The sequence below is a fragment of the Amblyomma mixtum genome, chromosome 10 (genome assembly GCF_055824585.1).
Source record: "Amblyomma mixtum isolate Tamu chromosome 10, ASM5582458v1, whole genome shotgun sequence".
In the NCBI taxonomy this organism is placed as follows: Eukaryota; Metazoa; Arthropoda; class Arachnida; order Ixodida; family Ixodidae; genus Amblyomma; species Amblyomma mixtum.
Genome location: NC_143021.1, coordinates 114,899,985 through 114,907,707, shown reverse-complemented (window position 1 = coordinate 114,907,707; position 7,723 = coordinate 114,899,985).

Genomic DNA, 7,723 nt, shown 5'->3' with positions numbered 1-7,723 from the left:
AACAATTACTTCCAGTTTCTTCACGAAGCTAGATGATTTTAAACCTCAGTGTGTTTGTAGTAATGATTATTCTTCTGTTTGCAGTAACGAACTGATAATTAGTCGCGAAGGAGTTTTAGCAATGTTACTTAAACTTAACACAAAAAAATCTTCCGGACCCGATGGTGTTCCGAATTCATTTCTTAAACGCTACGCGGAACAAATATCTCAATACTTAACTGATATGTTTAACTTGTCTTTGACAACAGGTGTTATACCGTCTGATTGGCGTAAGGCTCGAGTTGTCCCTATTCTTAAGAAAGGAGACTGCCAACTAGTTACAAATTATCGCCCTGTTTCATTGACGAACAATTGCTGTAAGTTGTTAGAGCATGCTATTTTTTGTTATATTGTAAAATTTTTAGAGGACCGTAATATTTTGACAGCTTACCAACATGGTTTTAGGAGAGGTATGTCTACTGTTACCCAACTTTTATCTGTAGTGCATGAGTTTTCAAGAGTCCTGGATGCTTCCGGACAAACAGACGTCTTATTTTTTGACTTTAGTAAAGCATTTGACAAGGTTCCTCACGGAAAATTATTGTTTAAACTTTAATCGATTGGACTTCCCTCTTTTATAATTCAGTGGGTGCATGCCTATCTTACAGATAGGCAGCAATTTGTAGCAATCCAGGACTCTTGTTCAGACATGCTGCATGTGACTTCAGGGGTTCCTCAAGGCAGTGTCTTGGGACCCCTGCTATTTTTAATCTATGTGAATGACCTAGTGGATATTGTTGAAAAGGATGTAGAAGTGAGGCTGTTTGCCGATGATTGTATAATTTTTAAAGAGGTAGTAAGTGATTCTGACCACTTGTCACTTCAAAAAACTGTACTAGCAATTGCAGACTGGTGTGAGCGCTGGGGCATGGATATTAACCCAAACAAAACCGTATTATTAAGAATCACAAGAAAAAAAGCGCCCAGATTTTACAGTTATATACTTCACAATCATCCCATTTTAGAAGTAGAAAGCTATAAGTACCTCGGAGTAACCCTCACGAACAAACTTACTTGGTCCACTCATATAGCTGACGTCTGCTCATCAGCAGTAAAGAAATTATGGTTTATTAAAAGAAAATTCAGAAACTCTCCCGTGAGTACCAGAATCACTGCATACAAGGCTTGTGTTAGGTCCCGACTTGAATATGCGGCAGCAGTGTGGGACCCGCATAACAAGAAAGACATTGCTCAACTGGAGCGTGTTCAGCGAAAAGCAGTTCGTTTTATTTATGGGAAATATAGAAGGATAGACTCTCCAACTGCATTAATTCGAAAGAGTAATTTACAGTTCTTGGCAATAAGAAGAAAAGTTACCCGTCTAGTACTGCTTCATAATTACATGTCTGGAAATTTAAAGGCAGATCTTCCTGATTGTGTGAAGCTGGCGAGCACTAGGAGAACACGCCATGTACATGAACAGTCATTAGCACCAATTTTCGCACGAACTAGTGGGTTTAAGAACAGTTTTTTCCGAACACTGTCGCGGAGTGGAATGGCCTTCCTTCAGGTCTATGTAAGTCTAGGAATTTTGAGAAGGAGCTCAAGAACTTATTGTATGGCTCCTAGTATCTTGTTTGATGACTCTGGATTTGTGTCCTGTTTACTGACTTCACTTCTTCACTTCACTTTATTCACCTTAAAGACCCCCTTCAGGGGGTATTACATAAGGGGTGGGTTAATATATTCAACAATAATAAATACATGTCATTGCACTATGATACAAGTGGTTACAGCGGATAAGAATGAAGATGGGCACGTGATGGCGGCAACATCGGCGGGGAGGGCATTCCAGTCCACAATGGTGCGGGGAAAAAAGGAACCTGAAAAAGTTGCAGTGCGCGATAGAGGCCGGGCGATCTGAAACGGGTGTGCAGTGCGGTGAGATATGCGGGTCGGATGAGAAATGTAAGGTGTTTGATTCAGAGTGCTATGGAAAAATTTGTGAAGCAAACACATGCAGGCGACGCGACGGCGAGTTTCAAGGCTTTCGAGACCGGAATTATTCTTTAGAGATGAAACGCTGATTGTATATGAATATGCAGAATGAACGAAGCGAATGGCGCGGTTTTGAACAGATTCGAGGGCATTTGTTAGGTATATTTGGTGTGGATTCCAGATGGGACTGGCGTACTCGAGTTTAGGTCTAATAAGAGTTTTGTAAGCTAGAAGTTTCACGTGTTGTGGTGCATGACGAAGATGACGTTTTAGGAATCCTAGAGATCTGTTGGCAGATGATATGATTGTAGTAATGTGTGTTCGCCAAGAAAGATCGCTACAGAGTGTTACACCGAGGTACTTGAACGATTGGACGCTTTCTATAGATGAGTTGGCAGCTGTATAGGGGAAAATAAGGGGGTTGCGTTGACGGTGAAATGAGACGAGTTTGCATTTTTTAGCGTTTAGTGTCATTAGCCAGAGGTCACACCATTCATGGACGCGGTTGAGGTCATTTTGAAGATCCACTTGATCAGAAATGTTAGTAACGGTACGATAAATTACACAGTCGTCGGCGAATATGCGGATGTTACACGATACTTGTGGCGCCAGATCGTTAATATATATTAAGAATAAAAGCGGGCCGAGCACAGATCCCTGCGGAACGCCGGATGTTATAGGGAGAGTGCTTGAGTTGTGATTGTTAATAGAAACAAACTGAGAACGGTTAGCTAGGAATTCTTTAATCCATTCTAGAATATTAGGGTGCAAATTTAAAAAGGATAGTTTAAGTAATAGGCGTTGGTGTGGTACCTTGTCAAAAGCCTTCGCGAAATCTAAAAATAATGCATCGGTACTCGCGGTGTTGTAGCTGATGCTCTTTTAGAAATTTTTTTAGTTGTATGCCCCTCCTGCTTGGGCCAACTCTGGCTTGCAGTATACTGAAATAAAGAAATAAATAAGACATCTGCACGGCACGACGGTGGGGGGCCACCCACTGCGCCCGAGGGAAGGGGCCTCGGCTCGCTCCAAGGTCACTTGGGAAGCTCCCCCGATTCCCCCCGCCGGAAAGCGGAGTGCGTGGGTGTGGCAGTGATTTGTGCGTCAGGGCCGACGGGCAGAAGGGACGATTGCTTTGTCGGTGACGGCGAAAGACAGACACTCAGCGACTCCGGAGAAGCGAGCCTCTCGTTTTTGACGCCCTCGGGCCAGTGTTCTTTCTTTGATGTAGTTGTAAATAAATCCTCATTCGTTGTTGTTAACGTATTTCAGTCTCCCGTAAGTCATTGGAAAACGAACAGTATCTTTTAGTTAAAGGGCCCCTGCCCACTCCATGGTTCCAAACACTCTCTACCTCACTTTGAGCGAGCCTCCTCTCCTTCCATTCCCTCCTCGAAATTTTTCTCTCCCGTTCCTGTCGAGTAGGCTCGGCAAGGCAAAATCACCCCTTCCTTCTCCGGTGTAAGCCGGAGGCGTGGTGTCTGTGGAGTGCGTCACAGGGCGACGTCATGGCCCCGCCTTCAATAGAATTCTTTTCTTGGTTTTTGCATTTTCTCCGCACACTGAACGATCGAGAGGTGCGATCGGCTCGACCACCTAGACTTGTTAGCGAGCGCATCCTTTCATACATCTGTTTGTCATTCCCAGTTAACGAGCCACCTTTTCATTTTCTTTTAGGCCTCCCCGCCGTTTCACGAGCGGAGGGGCGGAAGTCGGTTGTGTTCGAAACACACGGCGAAGCGCGGACCCGGCAACCGCCCGTTTGCTTTTCTCCATGCGTGTTTGTGTTCTGTGTGTTTGTGTCTTTTCTCCGCTCCAAAGCATATGTCATTCATTGGAGTCAAGGCGTACGCAAGATGCACGAAAGATAAGCGGTGTGTGTGCGGAGCGGTGAAGTGGGCGAGCGAGGGAAAGGCTCTGCTGCACTAGTAATTAAAACCTTGTTTTGGGGGGCTTGCATGGAAGAAAAAAATCTGAGTAGGGAGCGCGTACGCAGAGCGTCTCGTGAGGTGATCACGGCGGGGGGAGGGGGGGGGGCGAACCAACTCCCTCAGTTTTACTATTTTTTACTTTTTATGGCAAGGGTTCAAGGCTGTCGCCGCACGCTCCCTCCGCAGTTTTAGAGCGCAGCTCTTTGGCGTCCGTTCCTGGGTTTCGCGTCGTCGTCGGCGTCGGCCTCGTAACCAGCTCCGCCCCCCTTTCATCCCCCCAGCGCTATCGGCGTCAGCGGCATCAGTCAGTCGCTGCTATCTCTTCCCTCCTCCCTTTATCGTGTTGTCCGCTTGCTGCGCGCGCTTCTGCCCCCATCGTTTGCCGCTGGGTGTACACGCCGCCCCCCTCCCCCCTCTTCCTGCGAGTCTCCGGTTGTCAAAGCGCCGGCTCGAACTCAAAAGGCCCCGTGCCCACCCCAGCGCAGCAGACACTCTCTACCTCTCTTTGAGCGAGCCTCCTCTCCTTCCATTCCCTCCTCGAAATTCTTCTCTCCCGCTCCTCGTCGAGTAGGCTCGGCAAGGCAAAATCACCCCTTCGTTCTCCGGTGTAAGCCGGAGGCGTGGTGTCTGTGGAGTGCGTCACAGGGCGACGTCATGGCCCCGCCTTCAATAGAATTCTTTTCTTGGTTTTTGCATTTTCTCCGCACACTGAACGATCGAGAGGCGCGATCGGCTCGACCACCTAGACTTGTTAGCGAGCGCATCCTTTCATACATCTGTTTGTCATTCCCAGTTAACGAGCCACCTTTTCATTTTCTTTTAGGGCTCCCCACCGTTTCACGAGCGGAGGGGCGGAAGTCGGTTGTGTTCGAAACACACGGCGAAGCGCGGACCCGGCAACCGCCCGTTTGCTTTTCTCCATGCGTGTTTGTGTTCTGTGTGTGTGTCTTTTCTCCGCTCCAAAGCATATGTCATTCATTGGAGTCAAGGCGTACGCAAGATGCACGAAAGATAAGCGGTGTGTGTGCGGAGCGGTGAAGTGGGCGAGCGAGGGAAAGGCTCTGCTGCACTACTAATTAAAACCTTGTTTTGGGGGGCTCGCATAGAAGAAAAGAAACTGAGAAGGGAGTGCGCACGCAGAGCGTCTCGTGACGTGATCACGGCGGGGGGGGGGGGGGAGGGGGGGGGCGAACCAACTCCCTCAGTTTTACTATTTTTTTACTTTTTATGGCTAGGGTTCAAGGCTGTCGCCGCACGCTCCCTCCGCAGTTTTTTTTTTGTTCCTTCATGCGGGTTTGTAGGCATGAGCCAGAACAGAAGGCGCTGCGGAAAGCCTTGTGCAGACGACGCGACGCCAAGGCTACGCCCAACCTTCTCCCGTCAGTCAGAACGATGCACCAATGGAGTCATCTTGAGAACAAACAGCGCTTACAGACAAAGGACCAGAACAAGAAGGTCCTTTGTCTGTAAGCGCTGTTTGTTCTCAAGATGTTCCCCAACCAACTCGCCCAGCAACATACCTTGACCAATGGAGTGCCTTTAGCGAAAGTAGCCCCCCTTGACGTCAGCGGGGTGCAGAGTAGTGGGCCAGGCCCGTTTTTGAAGGAAGGAAAGAAAGAACGGGCTTTGATTTGAATTTTCGCAGCTTTTCGGGGCGCGCATGGCTCTAGTATTTTGCAGAGGTTATCTTCGATGCCTCATCTATGCAGTGGGCTTGTTTTTCAAAAATGTCCGGACCCTGGGCAGTGGCCCTTTAATTCCTTTCTTCGCTCCTCCTCCAATGCAACCCCTGTGCGGTGGCAATCAGAGAGCCAGATCGGTGGCGGCGGATCTGTATATGTGCACCGCCCGAGCCGAAATTGCGAATACGTGTGAAAAAAAAAAAATTCTGTGATAGCGCATACATGTGTTGCTCGATTTCTTTGCCTCAATCTATCGAAAAGGTGAAACAGCTTATTTGCTGCGCTCAAATTTCGCAATAGGAAGTAACGTAATCGTCGGTAATTTTTTTTTGTTCCTTCATGCGGGTTTGTAGGCATGAGCCAGAACAGAAGGCGCTGCGGAAAGCGTTGTGCAGACGACGCGACGCCAAGGCTACGCCCAATCTTCTCCCGTCAGTCAGAACGACGCACCAATGGAGTGCCTTCAGCGAAAGTAACCCCCCATGACGTCAACGGGGTTCAGAGTAGTGGGCCGGGCCCGTTTTTGTTGAAGGAAAGAACGAGCGGGCTTTGATTTGAATTTTCGCAGCTTTTCGGGGCGCGCATGGCTCTAGTATTTTGCAGAGGTTATCTTCGATGCCTCATCTATGCAGTGGGCTTGTTTTTCAGAAATGTCCGGACCCTGGGCAGTGGCCCTTTAACTTGGGCACTCTTAGCCTGCGAAGTCCTCACGCACCTTTACTTGGCTGTCTGTCTGTGGTGGTTTTACTCCTGGAAGTATGTATGTAAATTTACTTGTACAAGGATTAATTCCTTGCCACAAGTACCAATTGGTGCCAACACCATGTGTAGGTGCTGCAATTTGTGTAGTGTGCTGCAAGTTTTTTTTCAAATGCAGTCAGTTATTGAAAAAAAAAGTGAACTGAAAGAAGTGTCTGTATGTAATGGGCCTTTTTTGTCTTCCTTCCAGCAAGGCAGCCTATTTCAGCTTTGGCCCAGGTGGCAGGATTTCTGTTTTACATGATTACATGACTCTTATTTACCAAAATGAAGACTTCCTAGAATGAGAAGCCTAGCAGTATCTTAAAAACGTGTCACTTTATTGATACCTAGCAGTTGTAGTATACTGAAGTGTCTAGAGATGCGATGCTTTGTGCTTGAATAATTTTTTTTCTCTGGCCAAGTTGGGCATTTTGTTGCCCATCTGAAATTTGCTTGTATCGAGCTATACTTCCTATTTTGGTCTCTAGTCCCGCTATGCTTGTGTAAATTTGTTCCTGGCTGCTAGTACTAGAGTTATTTTTCACCCCAATAGTGCGTTTGTATTGCTGTTCTAGCAAAAAAGGAGAATATGTGGATTTCAATTACTTTTATTGTCTAGGTAAGAGATGATCATAGTTCCTGTGGCTTGTAGCAGTCTTATAACTTGTTGATTTTAATATCATACTATATGCAGCATGTTTTAGGTTTTTTTCTTCTGGCCGTACTGTTTGCCTTGAAGCCCATCTACTGCTTATGCACACTTATACGTGCTTTTTATTTCTGGACCTGTGCTTGCTGAAATTTGATTCTGACTGGTAGTGCTTGTGTCAATATTTTAACCTCTGATCTGTGTGCATGTATTGCTGTTATAGCAAAAAAAGGCTCATTTGTGATTTAATAGTCTTGATTGTTTTGAATGAGACAAGCATAGTTCCTGTACCTTGTAGCAGTCAGACAACCTGTCTTATTTTAGTCAGTCCACGTGCAGCTTGACTGAAATGTTTATCTTCTCACCATGCTAATTGCCTTGAAGGCCACCTACTACTTATGCACAGCTATATACCTGCTTTTATCTTCAGTTGCATGCTTGCTGAAATTTGATCCTGACAGATAGTGCTTATGTTATTATTTTAATCTATAATCTGTGATAATTTGTGTGTATGGTAGGAAGCAAGAGCCGATGTCTTGTAGTAGACGTGTTGGTGCGTAGTGAGCGATGAAGACGTACTGTAGTTAAATTGAGTGTGTTGTGAAATATCTGATAAATTAAGGAAGCGGTATTATAAGTTACTAGGTCGTATACACTTAGGATACCAAGAACGGCAAATAATTCATCTAGATGAGTATGCTGAATGTTTTGCGCGACAATTCGAAGAGCTCTTTTTTGAAAAA